The sequence below is a fragment of the Triticum urartu genome, chromosome 2 (assembly GCF_003073215.2).
Source record: "Triticum urartu cultivar G1812 chromosome 2, Tu2.1, whole genome shotgun sequence".
Classification (NCBI taxonomy): Eukaryota; Viridiplantae; Streptophyta; class Magnoliopsida; order Poales; family Poaceae; genus Triticum; species Triticum urartu.
In genome coordinates, this window is record NC_053023.1 from 58902952 (window position 1) to 58924480 (window position 21529).

The window sequence follows — 21529 nt, forward strand, 5'->3', positions numbered from 1 at the left end:
CGTATCGCGATAGACATAATCCAATCTATGCTCAACGCAAACACCAATCTCGATGGTAGAGGGAGCGTGCGATGCTTGATCATATCAACATTGGAAACACTTCCAACACATATCGTCAGCTCACCTTTAGCTAGTCTCCGTTTATTCCGTAGCTTTTATTTCGAGTTACTAACACTTAGCAACCGAACCGGTATCTAATACCCTGGTGCTACTAGGAGTACTAGTAAAGTACACATCAACACAATGTATATCCAATATACTTCTATCGACCTTGCCAGCCTTCTCATCTACCAAGTATCTAGGGTAATTCTGCTCCAGTGGCTGTTCCCCTTATTACAGAAGCACTTAGTCTCGGGTTTGGGTTCAACCTTGGGTTTCTTCACTAGAGCAGCAGCTGAATTGCCGTTTCATGAAGTATCCCTTCTTGCCCTTGCCCTTCTTGAAACTAGTGGTTTCACCAACCATCAACAATTGATGCTCCTTCTTGATTTCTACTTTTGTGGTGTCAAACATCGCGAATATCTCAAGGATCATCATATATGTCCCTGATATATTATAGTTCATCACGAAGCTCTAGCAGCTTGGTGGTAATGAGTTCGGAGAAACATCACTATCTCATCTGGAATATCAACTCCCACTCGATTCAAATGATTGTTGTACTCAGACAATCTGAGCACAAGCTCAACAATTGAGCTTTTCTCCCTTAGTTTGCAGGCTAAGAAAATCGTCGGAGGTCTTATACCTCTTGATGTGGGCACGAGCCTGAAATCCCAATTTCAGCCCTCAAAACATCTCATATGTTTCGCGGCGTTTCAAAACGTCTTCGGTGCCTCAACTCTAAAACCATTTAGCATTACGCATGAACTATCATGTAGTCATCAAAATGTGTATGTCAGATGTTCGCAACATCCACAGACAACGTTCGAGGTTCAGCACACTGAGCAGTGCATTAAGGACATAAGCCTTCTATGAAGGCAATGAGGACAAACCTCAGTTTACGGACCTAGTCCGCATAATTGCTACTATCAACTTTCAACTAAATTTTCTCTAGGAACATATCTAAACAGTAGAACTAAAGCGCGAGCTACGACATAATTTGCGAAGACCTTTTGACTATGTTCAGGATAATTAAGTTCATCTTATGAACTCCCACTCAGATAGACATCCCTCTAGTCATCTAAGTGATTACATGATCCGAGTCAACTAGGCCGTGTCCGATCATCACGTGAGACGGACTAGTCAACGTCGATGAACATCTTCATGTTGATCGTATCTACCATACGACTCATGCTCGACCTTTCGGTCTCTTGTGTTCCGAGGCCATGTCTGTACACATGCTAGGCTCGTCAAGTCAACCTAAGTGTTTCGCGTGTGTAAATCTGTCTTACACCCGTTGTATGTGAACGTTAGAATCTATCACACCCGATCATCACGTGGTGCTTCGAAACAACGAACTGTCGCAACGGTGCACAGTTAGGGGGAACACTTTCTTGAAATTTTATGAGGGATCATCTTATTTACTACCGTCGTTCTAAGTAAACAAGATGTATAAACATGATAAACATCACATGCAATCAAATAATAGTGACATGATATGGCCAATATCATATAGCTCCTTTGATCTCCATCTTGGGGCTCCATGATCATCTTGTCACCGGCATGACACCATGATCTCCATCATCGTGTCTCCATGAAGTTGTCACGTCATCTATTACTTCTACTACTACAGCTAACGGTTAGCAATAAAGTAAAGTAATTACATGACGTTTATGTTGACACGCAGGTCATAAATAAATTAAGACAACTCCTATGGCTCCTGCCGGTTGTCATACTCATCGACATGCAAGTCGTGATTCCTATTACAAGAACATGATCAATCTCATACATCACATATATCATTCATCACATCCTTTTGGCCATATCACATCACATAGCATACCCTGCAAAAACAAGTTAGACGTCCTCTAATTGTTGTTTGCATGTTTTACGTGGCTGCTATGGGTTTCTAGCAAGAACGTTTCTTACCTACGCAAAAACCACAACGTGATATGCCAATTGCTATTTACCCTTCATAAGGACCCTTTTCATCGAATCCGATCCGACTAAAGTGGGAGAGACAGACACCCGCTAGCCACCTTATGCAACTAGTGCATGTCAGTCGGTGGAACCAGTCTCACGTAAGAGTACGTGTAAGGTCGGTCCGGGCCGCTTCATCCCACAATGCCGCCGAATCAAGATTGGACTAGTAACGGTAAGCATATTGAACAAAATCAACGCCCACAACTACTTTGTGTTCTACTCGTGCATAGAAACTACGCATAGACCTAGCTCTGATACCACTGTTGGGGAACGTAGCAGAAATTCAAAATTTTCCTACGTGTCACCAAGATCTATCTATGGAGAAACCAGCAACGAGGGGAAGGAGAGTGCATCTACATACCCTTGTAGATCGCTAAGCGGAAGCGTTCAAGAGAACGGGGTTGATGGAGTCGTACTCGTCGTGATCCAAATCACCGATGATCCTAGTGCCGAACGGACGGCACCTCCGCGTTCAACACACGTACAGCCCGACGATGTCTCCCATGCCTTGATCCAGCAAGGAGAGAGGGAGAGGGTTGAGGAAGACTCCATCCAGCAGCAGCACAACGGCATGGTGGTGGTGGAGGAGCATGGCAATCCTGCAGGGCTTCGCCAAGCACCACGGGAGAGGAGAAGGACTTGGGAGAAGGGGAGGGCTGCACCAGAACATTGGTATGGCTGCCCTCCCACCCCCCACATATATATAGGGGCAAGGGAGAGGGGGGGGGGAGGCGCAGCCTTGGCCCTTCCTCCAAGGAAGGGTGCGGCTAGGAGGAGTCCCTCCTCCCCAAGGCGCCTCGAAGGTGCCTTCCCCCTTTAGGACTCTTCCTTTCCCACTCCTTTGGCGCATGGGCCTCTTGGGGCTGGTGCCCTTGGCCCATATAGGCCAAGGTGCACACCCCTACAGCCCATGTGGCCCCCCGGGGCAGGTGGCCCCACCCGGTGGACCCCCGGGACCCTTCCGGTGGTCCCGGTACAATACCGGTGACCCCGAAACTTGTCCGGTGACCAAAACAGGACTTCCCATATATAAATCTTTACCTCCGGACCATTCCGGAACTCCTCGTGACGTCCGGGATCTCATCCGGGACTCCGAACAACATTCGGTAACCACATACAAACTTCCTTTATAACCCTAGCGTCATCGAACCTTAAGTGTGTAGACCCTACGGGTTCGGGAGACATGCAGACATGACCGAGACGTTCTCCGGTCAATAACCAACAGCGGGATCTGGATACCCATGTTGGCTCCCACATGTTCCACGATGATCTCATCGGATGAACCACGATGTCAAGGACTTAATCAATCCCGTATACAATTCCCTTTGTCTATCGGTACGACACTTGCCCGAGATTCGATCGTCGGTATCCCGATACCTTGTTCAATCTCGTTACCGGCAAGTCTCTTTTACTCGTTCCGTAACACATCATCCCGTGATCAACTCCTTGATCACATTGTGCACATTATGATGATGTCCTACCGAGTGGGCCCAGAGATACCTCTCCGTCACACGGAGTGACAAATCCCAGTCTCGATTCGTGCCAACCCAACAGACACTTTCGGAGATACCCGTAGTGCACCTTTATAGTCACCCAGTTACGTTGTGACGTTTGGTACACCCAAAGCACTCCTACGGTATCCGGGAGTTGCACAATCTCATGGTCTAAGGAAATGATACTTGACATTAGAAAAGCTTTAGCATACGAACTACACGATCTTGTGCTATGCTTAGGATTGGGTCTTGTCCATCACATCATTCTCCTAATGATGTGATCCCGTTATCAATGACATCCAATGTCCATGGTCAGGAAACCGTAACCATCTATTGATCAACGAGCTAGTCAACTAGAGGCTTACTAGGGACATGGTGTTGTCTATGTATCCACACATGTATCTGAGTTTCCTATCAATACAATTCTAGCATGATAATAAACGATTATCATGAACAAGGAAATATAATAATAACCAATTTATTATTGCCTCTAGGGCATATTTCCAACAATTACTGTGTGGGAAAGCCAAACCGGAAAATCACTTTTTTAATGAACTGAACCGTCGTGGCCGCATCACACTTGCTAACAGGTTCTGCCTCCACCCACTTTGTAAACTTGTCAACCGCCACCAGGAGGTGGGTCTTCTTATCTTTGGACCTTTTGAAAGGCCCAACCATATCCAGCCCCCAAGTCGCAAACGGCCAAGTAATTGGAATCATTCTCAATTCTTGAGCTGGTACATGAGCACGTCTTGAGAACTTTTGGCAACCATCACATCGTCTGACCAGATCCTCTGCATCAGCATGAGCAGTTAACCAATAGAAGCCATGGCGAAACGCTTTAGCCACCAGAGATTTTGAACCGGCGTGGTGACCACAATCTCCTGCTGGATCTCACGCAAAATTTCACGGCCTTCTTCAGGAGACACACAGCGTTGAAATGCTCCTGACACACTGCAATGATGCAACTCGCCGTTGATAATAGTCATGGACTTGGATCGCCGGATTATCTGTGGCCAGAGTCTCATCCTCTGGTAACTCGCCCCGGTTCTTGTACGCCAGGTAGGGAAACGTCCAATCCGGAATAACATGAAGAGCTACCACCAATTGAGCTTCCGGATTAGGAATAGCCAAATCCGCTTCACCAGGGATCTTGACCGACGGGTTGTGCAGCACATCCATAAAAACATTGGGCGGAACCGGCTTGCGCTGAGAGCCCAGCCGGCTTAAAGCGTCTGCCGCTTCATTTTTCTGCCGGTCCACGTGGTCCACCTGATAGCCTTTGAAATGACCCGCAACAATATCCACCTCACGACGATATGCTGCCATGAGTGGATCCTTGGAGTCCCAAGTGCCAGACACTTGCTGAGCCACGAGGTCCGAGTCACCGAAGCACTTAACTCGACCTAGATTCATCTCCTTAGCCATCCGGAGACCATGGAGCAAGGCTTCATACTCAGCTGCATTGTTAGTACAAGGGAACATTAAGCGGAGAACATAACAAAACTTATCACCTCGTGGGGAAGTTAATACGACTCCAGCCCCCGAACCTTCCAATTGCCTGGATCCGTCAAAATGGATGGTCCAATATGTGTGATCCGGCTTTTCTTCAGGTGCTTGCATTTCCGTCCAATCATTGATAAAATCAACCAGTGCTTGAGACTTAATCGCCGTCCGAGGCACATACTTCAAATTGTGCGGCCCAAGCTCTATAGCCCACTTGGCAATCCGGCCAGTTGCTTCCCGGTTCTGGATGATATCCCCCAAAGGAGCAGAACTGACCACCGTAATTGGATGCTCCTTACCTGCCTCCTTTCGCTCCACCACAATAGCCACGCTGTAACGGCTCCTTGTCAATGGGAGCCGCGAACACAGGCGGATTGGCCAATTGCCACTTTAAGTCCTCAAATGCTTCATCAGCAGCAGAACTCCAGACAAACTGATCCGTCTTCTTCAACATCTGATACAAAGGGATTGCCTTCTCACCAAGACGACTTGAATAAACCGGCTTAACGCGGCAATCCGGCCTGCCAGGCATTGAACATCATTGATACACTTCGGTTTAGCCAGGGAGGTGATGGCTGTGATCTTCTCGAATTAGCCTCAATTCCCCTATTGGACACCAGGAAGCCTAATAACTTGCCCGCCGGTACACCAAAGACGCATTTGTCCGGATTAAGCATCATCTTGTATGTCCTCAGGTTATCAAAGGTTTCCTTTAAATCACCAATCAGAGTCTCCTTCTCCCTGGATTTAACCACGATATCATCCACGTAGGCGTGTACATTACGACCAATCTGTTTGTGTAGACAATTTTGCACACAACGTTGATAAGTTGCCTGGGCACTCTTGAGCCCAAAGGGCATAGACACATAGCAGAAGGCTCCAAAGGGAGTTATGAATGCCGTTTTCTCCTGGTCCTTAACTGCCATTTTGATCTGATGATAGCCAGAATATGCATCCAAAAAACTTAAACGCTCACAACCCGCCGTAGCATCAATAATTTGATCAATACGGGGGAGGGCAAAAGGATCTGCTGGACAAGCTTTATTAAGATCTGTGTAATCCACACACATGCGCCAGGTGCCGTTTTTCTTAAGGACCAGCACCAGATTGGCAAGCCAACTCAGGGTGAAAAACTTCAACAATAAAACCAGCTGCTAAGAGCCTGGCTACCTCTTCTCCAATTGCCTTGCGTCTTTCTTCGTTAAACCGGCGGAGGAACTGTTTCACCGGTTTGTATTTAGGATCCACATTAAGGGTGTGCTCAGCGAGTTGCCTCGGTACACCTGGCATGTCAGAGGGCTTCCATGCAAAAATGTCCCGATTCTCACGGATGAACTCGATGAGCGCGCTTTCCTATTTTGGATCCAAGTTGGCACTGATGCTGAACTGCTTGGACGAATCGCCAGGTACGAAGTCAACAAGCTTAGTTTCTGCTGCCGATTTGAACTTCAGGGCCCGGATCATGCTCCGTAGTTGGCTTCTTCAACGGAGTCATGTCCGCCGGATCAACATTGTCTTTATAGTACTTCAACTCCTCGGTGGCACAAACCGACTCTGCATAACCCGCATCTCCTTCCTCGCATTCCAAAGCGATTTTGCAGCTTCCGTGAACCGTTATTGTCCCCTTGTGACCCAGCATCTTGAGCTGCAAATACACATAACAGGGCCGAGCCATAAACTTGGCGTAGGCCGGTCGCCCAAACAGGGCATAATATGGACTTTGGATTTTCACCACTTCAAACGTCAATGTCTCTGACCTGGAATCATGATCATCCCCAAAGGCCACTTCCATAGCTATCTTACCAACGGGATATGCTGATCTGCCAGGCACTACACCGTGGAATATTGTATTAGACGGTTTGAGATTCTTATCTGCTAGTCCCATACGACGCAAGGTCTCATAGTACAGGATGTTAATGCTGCTCCCTCCATCCATGAGCACCTTGGTGAACTTGTAACCTCCCACCTGAGGCGCCACCACCAGAGCCAACTGACCCGGATTATCGACCTGGGGAGGGTGATCCTTCTCTGCTCCATATGATTGGTTGTTCAGACCAACGTAGATAACGGGGTATGGCCGGTTCAACAGAGTTGACCGCCCGCCTCTGAACCTTTCCGGTCTCGCTTGTCCAAGCTAGTGGTGAAGACATGGTACTGCCCACTTACTCAACTGCTTTGGGTTGCTCTGGTAACCTGACTGTTGCTGCTGTTGGTTGTAACCACCCTGGTTGTTCTGACTATGTTGACCATTATGTCTGCCCGGATTACCATTGAATCCTGAACCGGAACTTCCTCCACCGTAACCCGGCCCGGATCCTGAGCCACCGCCAGATTCGTGATCATACCGGAAATTATTAGAATTCTTGAACTCCTGCATAATAAAGCAATCCTTCCAAAGGTGGTTTGCTGGCGCCTCCTTCGTCCCATGTCTTGGACAGGGCTGGCTTAGCAGATAGTTTAGGCGGTCTGGTTAGGGTTGGGTGCCCATTACGATTTTTCGGTTTACCCTTGCGTCGCTGGCCATTGTCCTGTGCGTTGGTATTAGCCACAAAGTCCATGTTACCATCCGCTTTACGCTTGCCTCCACCACCATTGCCTGCCCAGTGATGCTGCTGACCTTTGGAGTTGCTGTTCCTCTTTCCCTTCCCTGTCTTGTCATCATCAGATTCGGGATCCTTGGTACTATCAGAATCAGCATATTTCACCAAAGCGGCCATGAGGGTCCCCATGTCAGTGCAATGACGCTTCATCCGTCCCAACTTCAGCTTCAGGGGCCCAAACCGGCAGTTGCCTTCTAGGGTTAATACTGCGGTGTCAGCGTTGATGCGGTCTGATGAGTGCAACACTTGTGAAACCCGGCGCACCCAATGAGTCGTTGATTCTCCTTCCTCCTGGACGCATGCAGCTAAGTCCACTATCGACATAGGCTGTTTACATGTATCCTTGAAATTGCTGATAAACCGGGCTCGTAATTGGGCCCATGAACTGATAGAATTAGCCGGCAAGCTTTTTAACCAAGTACGGGCCGTTCCTTCAAGCATCATGGTGAAGTATTTCGCACACGCCGCGTCATCCACATCAAGCATCTCCATGGCCATCTCATAGCTCTCCACCCATGTCTCTGGAGGCTTGATCCGCCGTGTAATTTGGTACCTTGCGCGGGCCCTTGAAATCCTTGGGCAGGCGCACATTGCGTAAAGCGGGGATAAGGCAAGGCACCCCCAAAGAACTAGAAGTAACACCAGGTTCGATCGAGATGGTTGGACGAACCGGCGTGAGCTGCCGAGCCTGATGCTGTGCGGCTAACTCGGCCTCCCTGCGCGCTCGGGCCCGGTTCACCACTTCCTGAGCGTTATCAGCACCACCCGTCGGGTTGTTGCCACGGGGTGCTCCACGTCGTTCATTACTCGACACTGCCGGTTCATCCATATGTCTGCTATAGCTCCGGCTTGGACGGGGGGTCGAGTGGATCCGGTCGCGGCTGTACGAGTATGCTTCCTGTTGGACCAAAGCTGTCCTCAGAAGCTCCTTGACCCGTCGCGTCTCTACTGCCTGCGGCGATCACCTTCAATTGGAATGGCCTCCAGCCGTGCAGCAGCGGCAACGAGATTGTCATCGGGTTGGAGTAGTGACCCGGAGGTGTTAAAACAGCCTGAGGTATAACGGTGTTTTGACGAGGCGGGTCCATCTGACGAGGCTGAACCGGTGCACCGGTCCCGGGAGCTTCCGCCCGGTTTCCCTCCAGCGGATTGCCGGTTCCTACTCCTGGAGTGTTGAAAAGGTCTCTGGCCTCAAAAACCGGAGGCAAACGGGATCGGTACTTCCTCCTCATGACTTCCTGCGACGCACTCTGGTCCAACATGAGCCTGTAGGCTTGTGCGTCTAAAGCGGCCCGCTCCGTGGCCATCCTGGTGTCCTCAGCTGCCAGATCTGCCTTGGCCTGGGTGATCTGTTCCTTCACTTTTGCAATCTCGGCGTTGTGAACGCCCTGATCCGCCGGATTAGCCTCCGCCATAAGCACAGCCAATGCATCAAATAGCTCTGATAGAACTTGAGCCGGCGGGCGCACAGGGCCTCCTGCCCCGGCAGCCGGTCGCCGCTGCTGAACCGGAGGTTGTTGCCGCAGCGGTCGAAGAATGAAGCGCTGCTTGTGTGCCAGTCATGAATATTCCAACCCGGTTGGGCAGATCAGAGGGGTCCGGAATACTGTCGCCATCGGAACAGCCCCCAATCCGGCCGTCTTGTAGCTGATAAAGAGATTCGGTTTCTCCGGTCGATGACTCGTCATCGGAACAAACGACGGTATCGCCGCGAGATTCCGATCCATCCTCATAACTTCCTCCATGGATGACTCCCACGAAGGCACGCTTCATGGCCGGTTTAACCCGGGCGGATCGCGCACGCTGAGCCGTCTCGACGAGGTCGGTGCAGATGTCCGGCTCAGGGCCCGGTTCACCGATCTTGCCAATGAAAACGTGAATGCCACCAAAGGGGACCCGGTACCCGTACTCAATTGAGCCGGCCTCGGGCCCCAGCCTGCGTCGTCGATGTAGAGCTTGCCGCGACGACTCTTAGTCATCCGGCCTACAGCGTAGCCCTCGAGTCCTTCAAAGCGGCCCTCCAAGAACCGGAAACCATCGTGCGATAGCCCCACGGTGGGCGCCAACTGTCGTGGTTTTGTCACGGCAGATGTCCTAGAGAAAGGACTTAGTCATGGAGCCATCGCGACGGGTTAGCTTGAAGGGGTTAAAGCGGACACAGGACGCAAGAGAGTTTATACTAGTTCGGCCCCTTCGATGAAGGTAAAAGCCTACGTCTAGTTGTGATGGAATTGATGGGGTTTCGATGACTAGGGAGCAAACAAGCTTCGCCTATGTCTCGAGTTGTTGTCTGTCTCTCCTTGAACCGCCGCCGGGTCGTCCCCTTATATACACGGGTGACACCCGTCGGTTCACAGAGTCCCAACACCGGTCGATATTCGTATTCCGGGTTGGTCTCTCCTTATTCCTAACTTACAATACAAGTTTATATACAAATCCCGGTTTATAGCTACAAGTCTTGAACCGGCTACGGGCCTTAGGCCCTCATCTGCCTTCTTGGGCTTTATCACTCTGGAACTACTGATGAAGTTGACCCGGCCCAGATAGGCCGGTTTACGCCCAGCAGTAATATCCCCAACATTTTAAGGACAAGAGAAAGATAGGGGCTTATAGTTTTGCCTCCCAACGTTTTACCTCAAGGGTAATGTCAACAATAATAGTTCATGAAAACTCACATCCAATTAGCCATATATACCAGGATCTTTCCAACATGTTGTGCTTGCCAAAAGATAAAATGTAAAAAGGAAGGGTGAAGATCACCATGACTCTTATGCAAGGTAGGAGATAAAAGTAAAAGATAGGCCCTTCGCAGAGGGAAGCAGAGGTTGTCATGCGCTTTTATGGTTGGATGCACAAAATCTTAATGCGAAAGAACGTCACTTTATATTGCCACTTGTGATATGGACCTTTATTATGCAGTCCGTCGCTTTTATTTCTTCCATATCACACGATCGTATAAAGCTTATTTTCTCCCACACTAATAAGTCATACATATTTAGAGAGCAATTTTTATTGCTTGCACCGATGACAACTTACTTGAGGGATCTTACTCAATCCATAGGTAGGTATGGTGGACTCTCATGGCAAAACTGGTTTAAGGGTGTTTGGAAGCACAAGTAGTATCTCTACTTGGTGCAAAGAATTTGGCTAGCATGAGGGGGAAAGGCAAGCTCAATCATGTTGGATGATCCATGACAATATAATTTATCTCAGATGTAAGAAAACATAACCCATTACGTTGTCTTCCTTGTCCAACGTCAACTCTTTAGCATGTCATATTTTAATGAGTGCTCACAATCATAAAAGATGTCCAAGATAGTATATTTATATGTGAAGACCTCTCTTTCTTTATTACTTCCTATTAATTGCAACGATGACCAAAACTATGTTTGTCAACTCTCAACAACTTTTATTCATCATACTTTTTCTATGTGAGCTCATTACTCTCCATAAGATCCATATGATCTCTTTTATTTCTTTCTATTTTATTTTATTCACTCAATATCATGGCAAAATAATCAAGACCTTGACTCAACACTAATCTTTGTTATATATAGCTCACGGACTCGATTACATAGAAGGATCATAAAGCAAAACTCACAACTAGATCATACTAAAAACTTTATGCTACTAGATCAAGATATTATCAAAAGGATCGAACTAAGAAAAAGGTAAAGATAAAAGTGATGGTGATACGATACCGGGGCACTCCCCCAAGCTTGGCAGTTGCCAAGGGGAGTGCCCATACCCATGTGATTATGTCTCCTTTGTTGGTGAAGAAGATGGTGGTGATGAAGGGTAGTCGCACATCGAGCGTAGGAGGTCTTCCAACTTGCAGATAATGCCCTTGAGTGCGATGATATGCTCCTTCAACAAAATATTTTCACGTGTGAGATACTTGTTTTGTATACGAGCTAACTCAATCATCTTGAAAGCTTCGATCTCAGTTGGGGTAAGAAGATTGTGATCAAGTTGAAGGATGTCTTCTGCTGCCGGAACTTGGTCCTCCGTCTTCTTGATCCCTTCATCCTTGTTGATCTCCATAGGTTCTTCCCTCTTCAGCTCTATCTTCATTAGCCAAGCATCGTTGTCACCATTGTTGGAGGAGGGAGACGACATAATGCCTGGCCTTGAAACCCTGACAGAAAACAGCTCGAAACAAACAAAGAGATTTTGCGTGATACGGAGTCAAAACCTTCGGGAGATTATATAATGAATTTTTACCGACCAAAATACGTAACGTGCAAGAAAACGGAGTCCGGAGAGCACACGAGGTGCCCACGAGGTAGGGGGCGCGCCCAGGGGGTAGGGCGCGCCCTCCACCCTCGTGGAGCCCTCGTGTCCTTCCCGGACTGCTTCTTATTTTTCTATTTTTCTAAATATTCCAAAACGGAAGAAAAATTTGCCATTAGAACTGTTTTGGAGTCGGTTTACTTACCGTACCACATACCTATTCCTTTTCGGAGTCTGAAACGTTCCGGAAAGTGTCCCTTATGTATTCCTCCGGGGTTACGGTTTCAATAACATTGGTTTCAACATTTATAGGATTACCTGAGATATAATTTTTAATTCTTTGACCGTTCACCACCTTCGGATTTGTGCCTTCGAAGTTGTTGATTTTTATGGCACCGGAATGATAGACCTCCTCGATAACGTAAGGACCTTCCCATTTAGAGAGAAGTTTTCCTGCAAAAAATCTTAAATGAGAGTTGTATAGCAATACATAGTCACCTACATTAAACTCACGCTTTTGTATCCTTTTGTCATGCCATCTTTTAACTTTTTCTTTAAACAACTTGGCATTTTCATAGGCTTGGGTTCTCCATTCATCAAGTGAGCTAATATCAAATAACATCTTCTCACCGGCAAGTTTGAAATCATAATTGAGTTCTTTAATAGCCCAATAAGCCTTATGTTATAGTTCGAGAGGTAAGTGACATGCTTTTCCATAGACCATTTTATATGGAGACATACCCATAGGATTTTTATATGCAGTTCTATAAGCCCATAATGCATCATCAAGTTTCTTGGACCAATTCTTTCTAGATCTATTAACAGTTTTTTGCAAAATTAATTTGAGCTCTCTATTACTCAATTCTACTTGACCACTAGACTGTGGGTGATAAGGAGATGCAATTCTATGATTAACATCATATTTGGCAAGCATTTTACGGAAAGCACCATGAATAAAATGTGAACAACCATCAGTCATTAAATATCTAGGGACTCCAAACCTTGGAAAAATAACTTCTTTAAGCATCTTAATAGAGGTGTTATGATCAACACTACTAGTTGGAATAGCTTCTACCCACTTAGTAACGTAATCAATAGCAACTAAAATATGTGTGTATCCACTAGAGGCAGGAAAAGGTCCCATATAATCAAAGCCCCAAACATCAAATGGTTCAATAACAAGTGAATAATTCATAGGCATTTCTTGACGTCTACTAATATTACCAATTCTTTGACATTCATCACAAGATAAGACAAACTTACGGCATCCTTGAAGAGAGTAGGCCAATAAAAACCGGATTGCAATACCTTGTGTGCAGTTCTATCTCCAGCATGGTGTCCTCCATAAGCCTCGGAGTGACACTTGCAGGATCTGTTCCTGTTCATGCTCAGGTACACAACGTCTAATAACACCATCTACTCCTTCTTTATAAAGATGTGGTCATCCCAGAAGTAATGTCTTAAATCATAGAAAAACTTTTTCTTTTGCTGGTATGTGAAACTAGGTGGTATAAATTTAGCAACAATGTAATTAGCATAATCAGCATACCATGGAGCAGTGTGAGAAGCATTTATGACATTTAATTGTTCATCAGGAAAGCTATCATCAATAGGTAGTGGGTCATCAAGAACATTCTCTAGCCTAGACAAGTTGTCTGCAACGGGGTTCTCAGCTCCCTTTCTATCAATAATATGCAAATCAAATTCTTGTAGCAAGAGAACCCATCTAATAAGTCTAGGTTTAGCATCTTTCTTTTCCATAAGATATTTAATAGCAGCATGATCCGTGAATAGTTACTTTAGAATCAACAATATAAGTCTGAACTTATCACAAGCAAATACAACTGCTAAAATTCTTTTTCAGTAGTAGCATAATTTCTCTGAGCATTGTCTAGAGTTTTACTAGCATATTGAATAACATTTAATTTCTTATCAACTCTTTGCCCTAGAACAACACCTACAGCATAATCACTAGCATCACACATAATTTCAAAGGGTAAATTCCAATCAGGTGGCTGAACAATAGGTGCAGAGATTAATGCTTTCTTAAGTATTTCAAATGCTTCTACACAATCATCATCAAAGACAAATGGTATATCTTTTTGTAATAAATTAGTCAGAGGCCGAGAAATTTTTGAGAAGTCCTTAATGAACCTCCTATAAAAACCGGCGTGACCAAGGAAACTTCTTATACCTTTGATGTCCTTGGGACATGGCATCTTTTCAATAGCATCAACCTTAGCTTTATCAACTTCAATACCTCTTTCAGAAATTTATGCCCCAAGACAATACCTTCATTAACCATAAAGTGGCATTTCTCCCAATTCAAGACAAGGTTAGTTTCTTCACATCTCTGCAAAACTCGATCAAGGTTGCTTAAGCAATCATCAAAAGAGGATCCATAAACGGAGAAATCATCCATGAATACCTCACATATCTTTTCACAAAAATCAGAAAATATAGCCATCATGCATCTTTGAAAGGTAGCAGGTGCATTACATAAACCAAAAGGCATACGTCTATAAGCAAAAGTACCGAAAGGGCAAGTAAAAGTGGTCTTAGATTGATCATCAGCTGATACAGGTATTTGAGAGAAACCAGAATAACCATCTAGAAAGCAAAAATGTGTATGTTTGGATAATCTTTCTAGCATTTGATCAATAAAAGGTAAGGGGTAATGATTTTTTAGTAGCCTTATTTAATTTGCGGAAATCAATTACCATCCTATAACCTGTAATAATTCTTTGCGGAATCAATTCATCTTTATCATTAGGAACGACAGTAATACCTCCCTTTTTAGGGACACAATGGACAGGACTTACCCACTGACTATCAGCAACGGGATAAATTATACCTGCCTCAAGGAGCTTTAGTATTTCCTTTCTTACCACTTCTTTCATCTTAGGATTCAGCCGTCGTTGGTGATCACGAACTGGTTTGGCATCTTTCTCCAAATTTATTTTGTGTTGACATAGTGTGGGACTAATGCCCTTAAGATCATCGAGAGTATATCCAATAGCAGCACGGTGCTTCTTCAGAGTTTTCAATAATCTCTCTTCTTCATGCTCTGAAAGGTTAGCACTAATAATAACAGATATATCTTTTTCTCATCAAGATAAGCATATTTAAGAGTATCAGGTAACGGTTTGAGCTCAAACACGGGATCACCCTTGGGTGGAGGAGGATCCCCTAGGATTTCGACAGGCAAATTGTGTTTCAGGATGGGTTCCTGTTAAAAATACTTCATCTATTTCCCTTCTTTCATTCATAAACATATCATTTTCATGGTCTAGCAAATATTGTTCTAAAGGATCACTAGGAGGCACGACAATAGAAGCAAGACCAATAATTTCATCTTTACTAGGCAATTCCTCTTCACGGTGTTGTCTACGAAATTTAGAGAAATTAAATTCATGAGACATATCACCTAAACCAATAGTAACAACATCCTTTTCACAATCTATCTTAGCATTAACTGTGTTCAAGAAGGGTCTACCAAATATAATGGGACAAAAGCTATCTTGTGGGGAACCAAGAACAAGAAAATCAGCAGGATATTTAGTTTTCCCACACAAGACTTCAACATCTCTAACAATTCCATTGGTGAAATAGTATCTCTATTGGCAAGTTTAATTGTGACATCAATATCTTCTAACTCAGGGTGCAATATCATGCATAATTTCTTATAGTCAATAGGTATTGCACTAGCACTAGCACCCATATCACATAAGCCATGATAACAATGATCTCCTATTTTAACAGAAATAACAGGCATGCCTACCACAGGTCTATGTTTATCTTTAGCACAAGGTTTAGCAATTCTAGCAGTTTCTCATCACAGAAATAAACATACATGCCCATCAATATTATCAGACAAGAGATCTTTAACATAGCAATATTAGGTTCAACTTTAACTTGCTCAGGAGGTGTATAGGTTCTAATATTGCTTTTACGAACCATAGTTGAAGCTTTAGCATGATCTTTTTATCCTAACAGGGAAAGGTGGTTTCTCAACATAAGAAGTAGGAACAATAGGATCATTATAACGTGATGTCTTTTCTTCAACTTTAATAGGTGCAGCTACTTTTACTTCTATGGGAGGATGATATTTAAACCACTTCTCTTAGGGAGATCAACATGAGTAGCAAAAGATTCACAGAAAGAAGCTACTATCTCAGAGTCAAGTCCATATTTAGTGCTAAATTTACGAAAACATCGGTATCCATAAAAGATTTAACACAATCAAACTTAGGTGTCATACCTGACTCCTTACCTTCGTCGAGATCCCAATCTTCAGAGTTGTTTAATTCTTTCCAATAAATCCCATTTGAATTCAATAGTCTTCATCATAAAGAACCAAGCACAAGAAGTATCGAGCATGGTGCGTTGTTATCAGAAAGCCGAGCATAAATTTTTGAATAATCATTTCTCTTGAGAGCTCATGATTGGGGCATGAATATAACATTGAATTAAGCCTCCCCCAAGCTTGAGCGATGCTTTCTCCTTCGCGAGGCCAAAAATTATATATATAATTACGATCACGATGAACAAGATGCATAGGATAAAACTTCTGATGAAATTCCAATTTCAATCGTTTGTAGTTCCATGATCCCATATCATCACATAGCCTAATACCATGTCAATGCATCTCCCTCCAAAGATAAAGGGAAGACCTTCTTCTTGATAACATCATCGGGCATACCTGCAAGCTTAAATAATCCACAAACTTCATCCACATATATTAGGTGCTCATCAGGATGTAATGTTCCATCTCCTGCAAAAGGATTAGCTAGCAGTTTTTCTATCATACCCGAAGGAATTTCAAAGCAGACATTTTCATTTTCAGTAGGTTCATAGCAGTAGGTTGAGGAGCAACTCTTTGCTCTACTGGTCGGGGTGAAGATACCCCGAACAAGCCCCTCAGAGGATTACTTTCCATAGTAACAAGTGACAGTAAATTTCAGCACACTATATAAATTTTTCCTTACCAAATTCCACCTACCAAAGGCGCTTCACTCCCCGGCAACGGTGCCAGAAAAGAGTCTTGATGACCCACAAGTATAGGGGATCTATCGTAGTCCTTTCGATAAGTAAGAGTGTCGAACCCAACGAGGAGCAGAAGGAAATGATAAGCGGTTTTCAGCAAGGTATTCTCTGCAAGCACTGAAATTATAGGTAACAGATAGTTTTGTGATAAGATAATTTGTAACGAGCAACAAGTAACAAAAGTAAATAAAGTGCAGCAAGGTGGCCCAATCCTTTTTGTAGCAAAGGACAAGCCTGGACAAACTCTTATATAGAGAAAGCGCTCCCGAGGACACATGAGAATTATCGTCAAGCTAGGTTTCATCACGATCATATGATTCGCGTTCGGTACTTTGATAATTTGGTATATGGGTGGACCGGTGCTTGGGTGCTGTCCTTACTTGGACAAGCATCCCACTTATGATTAACCTCTATTGCAAGCATCCGCAACTACAACAAAAGTATTAAGGTAAACCTAACCATAGCATGAAACATATGGATCCAAATCAGCCCCTTACGAAGCAACGCATAAACTAGGGTTTAAGCTTCTGTCACTCTAGCAACCCATCATCTACTTATTACTTCCCAATGCCTTCCTCTAGGCCCAAATAATGGTGAAGTGTCATGTAGTTGACGTTCACATAACACCACTAGAGGAGAGACAACATACATCTCATCAAAATATCGAACGAATACCAAATTCACATGACTACTAATAGCAAGACTTCTCCCATGTCCTCAGGAACAAACGTAACTACTCACAAAGCATATTCATGTTCATAATCAGAGGGGTATTAATATGCATATAGGATCTGAACATATGATCTTCCACCAAATAAACCAACTAGCATCAACTACAAGGAGTAATCAACACTACTAGCAACCCACAGGTACCAATCCCAGACTTAGAGACAAGAATTGGATACAAGAGATGAACTAGGGTTTGAGAGGAGATGGTGCTGGTGAAGATGTTGATGGAGATTGACCCCCTCCCGATGAGAGGATCGTTGGTGATGACGATGGCGATGATTTCCCCCTCCCGGAGGGAAGTTCCCGGCAGAACAGCTCCGCCAGAGCCCTAGATTGGTTCCGCCAAGGTTCCGCCTCATGGCGGCGGAGTCTCGTCCCGAAAGCTTGCTTATGATTTTTTCCTCAACGAAAGACTCCATATAGCAGAAGATGGGCATCGGAGGGCCACCAGGGGGCCCACGAGGCAGGGGGCGCGCCCAGGGGGGTAGGGCGCGCCCCCCACCCTCGTGGCCAGGGTGTGGCCCCCCTCGGAACTTCTTGCGCTCAGTATTTTTTATATATTCTGAAAATGACTTTGTGAAGTTTTCAGGACTTTTGGAGCTGTGCAGAATAGGTCTCTAATATTTGCTCCTTTTCAGCCCAGAATCCCAGCTGCTGGCATTCTCCCTCTTTATGTAAACCTTGTAAAATAAGAGAGAATAGGCATAAGTATTGTGACATAATGTGTAATAACAGCCCATAATGCAATAAATATCGATATAAAAGCATGATGCAAAATGGACGTATCAACTCCCCCAAGCTTAGACCTCGCTTGTCCTCAAGCGAAAGCCGAAATCGAAAAATATGTCCACATGTTTAGAGATAGAGGTGTCGATAAAAATAAAATACGGACATGAGGGCATCATGATCATTCTTAGAACAACAACTTATATAATTCTTGTCATATGATCTCTTATGCTAGAGTAACAATTAAATCACAATTTCAAGTATGAATCATAAACTTCATTGAAAACTAACAAACTATAATCTCAGTCATTGGAGCAATTGCAATTTATCATAACATAGGGAAGAGTCAATATATAAGAGCTTTTCAGCAAGTCCACATACTCAATTATCATATAGTCTTTCACAATTGCTAACACTCACGCAATACTTATGGGTATGGAGTTTTAATCGGACACAGAGAAAGATAGGGGCTTATAGTTTTGCCTCCCAACGTTTTACCTCAAGGGTAATGTCAACAATAATAGTTCATGAAAACTCACATCCAATTAGCCATATATACCAGGATCTTTCCAACATTACTGTGCTTGCCAAAAGATAAAATGTAAAAAGGAAGGGTGAAGATCACCATGACTCTTATGCAAGGTAGGAGATAAAAGTAAAAGATAGGCCCTTCGCAGAGGGAAGCAGAGGTTGTCATGCGCTTTTATGGTTGGATGCACAAAATCTTAATGTGAAAGAACGTCACTTTATATTGCCACTTGTGATATGGACCTTTATTATGCAGTCTGTCGCTTTTATTTCTTCCACACGATCGTATAAAGCTTATTTTCTCCCACACTAATAAGTCATACATATTTAGAGGGCAATTTTTATTGCTTGCACCGATGACAACTTACTTGAGGGATCTTACTCAATCCATAGGTAGGTATGGTGGACTCTCATGGCAAAACTGGTTTAAGGGTGTTTGGAAGCACAAGTAGTATCTCTACTTGGTGCAAAGAATTTGGCTAGCATGAGGGGGAAAGGCAAGCTCAATCATGTTGGATGATCCATGACAATATAATTTATCTCAGATGTAAGAAAACATAACCCATTACGTTGTCTTCCTTGTCCAACGTCAACTCTTTAGCATGTCATATTTTAATGAGTGCTCACAATCATAAAAGATGTCCAAGATAGTATATTTATATGTGAAGACCTCTCTTTCTTTATTACTTCCTATTAATTGCAACGATGACCAAAACTATGTTTGTCAACTCTCAACAACTTTTATTCATCATACTCTTTCTATGTGAGCTCATTACTCTCCATAAGATCCATATGATCTCTTTGTTTCTTTTTATTTCTTCTCTTTTCTTTTATTCACTCAAGATCATGGCAAAATAATCAAGCCCTTGACTCAACACTAATCTTTATTATATATAGCTCACGGACTCGATTACATAGAAGGATCATAAAGCAAAACTCACAACTAGATCATACTAAAACTTTATTCTACTAGATCAAGATATTATCAAAAGGATCGAACTAAGAAAAACGGTAAAGATAAAAGTGATGGTGATACGATACCGGGGCACTCCCCCAAGCTTGGCAGTTGCCAAGGGGAGTGCCCATACCCATGTGATTATGTATCTCTTTTGTTGGTGAAGAAGATGGTGGTGATGATGGATAGTCGCACATCGAGCGTAGGAGGTCTTCTAACTTGCGGATAATGCCTTTGAGTGCGATGATATGCTCCTTCAACAAAATATTTTCATGTGTGAGATACTTATTTTGTATACGAGCTAACTCAATCATCTTGAAAGCTTCGATCTCAGTTGGGGTAAGAAGATTGTGATCAAGTTGAAGGATGTCTTCTGTTGCCGGAACTTGGTCCTCCGTGGCCTTCTTGATCCCTTCATCCTTGTTGATCTCCATGGGTTCTTCTCTCTTCAGCTCTATCTTCATTAGCCAAGCATCGTTGCCCTCATTTGGGAGGAGGGGGACGACATGATGCTTGGCTTTGACAACCCTGGCAGAAAACAGCTCGAAACAAGAACATAGAGATTTTTGCGTGATACGGGAGTCAAAACCTTTGGGAGATTATATAATGAATTTTTACCGACCAAAAGAAGTATCGTGCAAGAAAACGGAGTCCGGAGAGCACACGAGGTGCCCACGAGGGGCGCCCCAGGGGGGTAGGGCGCGCCCTCCACCCTCGTGGAGCCCTCGTGTCCTTCCCGGACTGCTTCTTATTTTTCTATTTTTCTAAATATTCCAAAACGGAGAAAAATTGCCATTAGAACTGTTTTGGAGTCGGTTTACTTACCGTACCACATACCTATTCCTTTTCGGAGTCTGAAACGTTCGGAAAGTGTCCCTTATGTATTCCTCCGGGGTTACAGTTTCAATAACATTGGTTTCAACATTTATAGGATTACCTGAGATATAATGTTTGATTCTTTGACCGTTCACCACCTTTCGGATTTGTGCCTTCGAAGTTGTTGATTTTTATGGCACCGGAACGATAGACCTCCTCGATAACGTAAGGACCTTCCCATTTAGAGAGAAGTTTTCCTGCAAAAAATCTTAAACGAGAGTTGTATAGCAATACATAATCACCTACATTAAACTCACGCTTTTGTATCCTTTTGTCATGCCATCTTTTAACTTTTTCTTTAAACAATTTGGCATTCTCATAGGCTTGGGTTCTCCATTCATCAAGTGTGCTAATGTCAAATAACCTTTTCTCACTGGCAAGTTTGAAATCATAATTGAGCTCTTTAATAGCCCAATAAGCCTTATGTTCTAGTTCGAGAGGTAAGTGACATGCTTTTCCATAAACCATTTTATACGGAGACATACCCATAGGATTTTTATATGCAGTTCTATAGGCCCATAATGCATCATCAAGTTTCTTGGACCAATTCTTTCTAGATCTATTAACAGTCTTTTGCAAAATTAATTTGAGCTCTCTGTTACTCAATTCTACTTGACCACTAGACTGTGGGTGATAAGGAGATGCAATTCTATGATTAACATCATACTTAGCAAGCATTTTACGAAAGCACCATGAATAAAATGTGAACCACCATCAGTCATTAAATATCTAGGGACTCCAAACCTCGGAAAAATAAC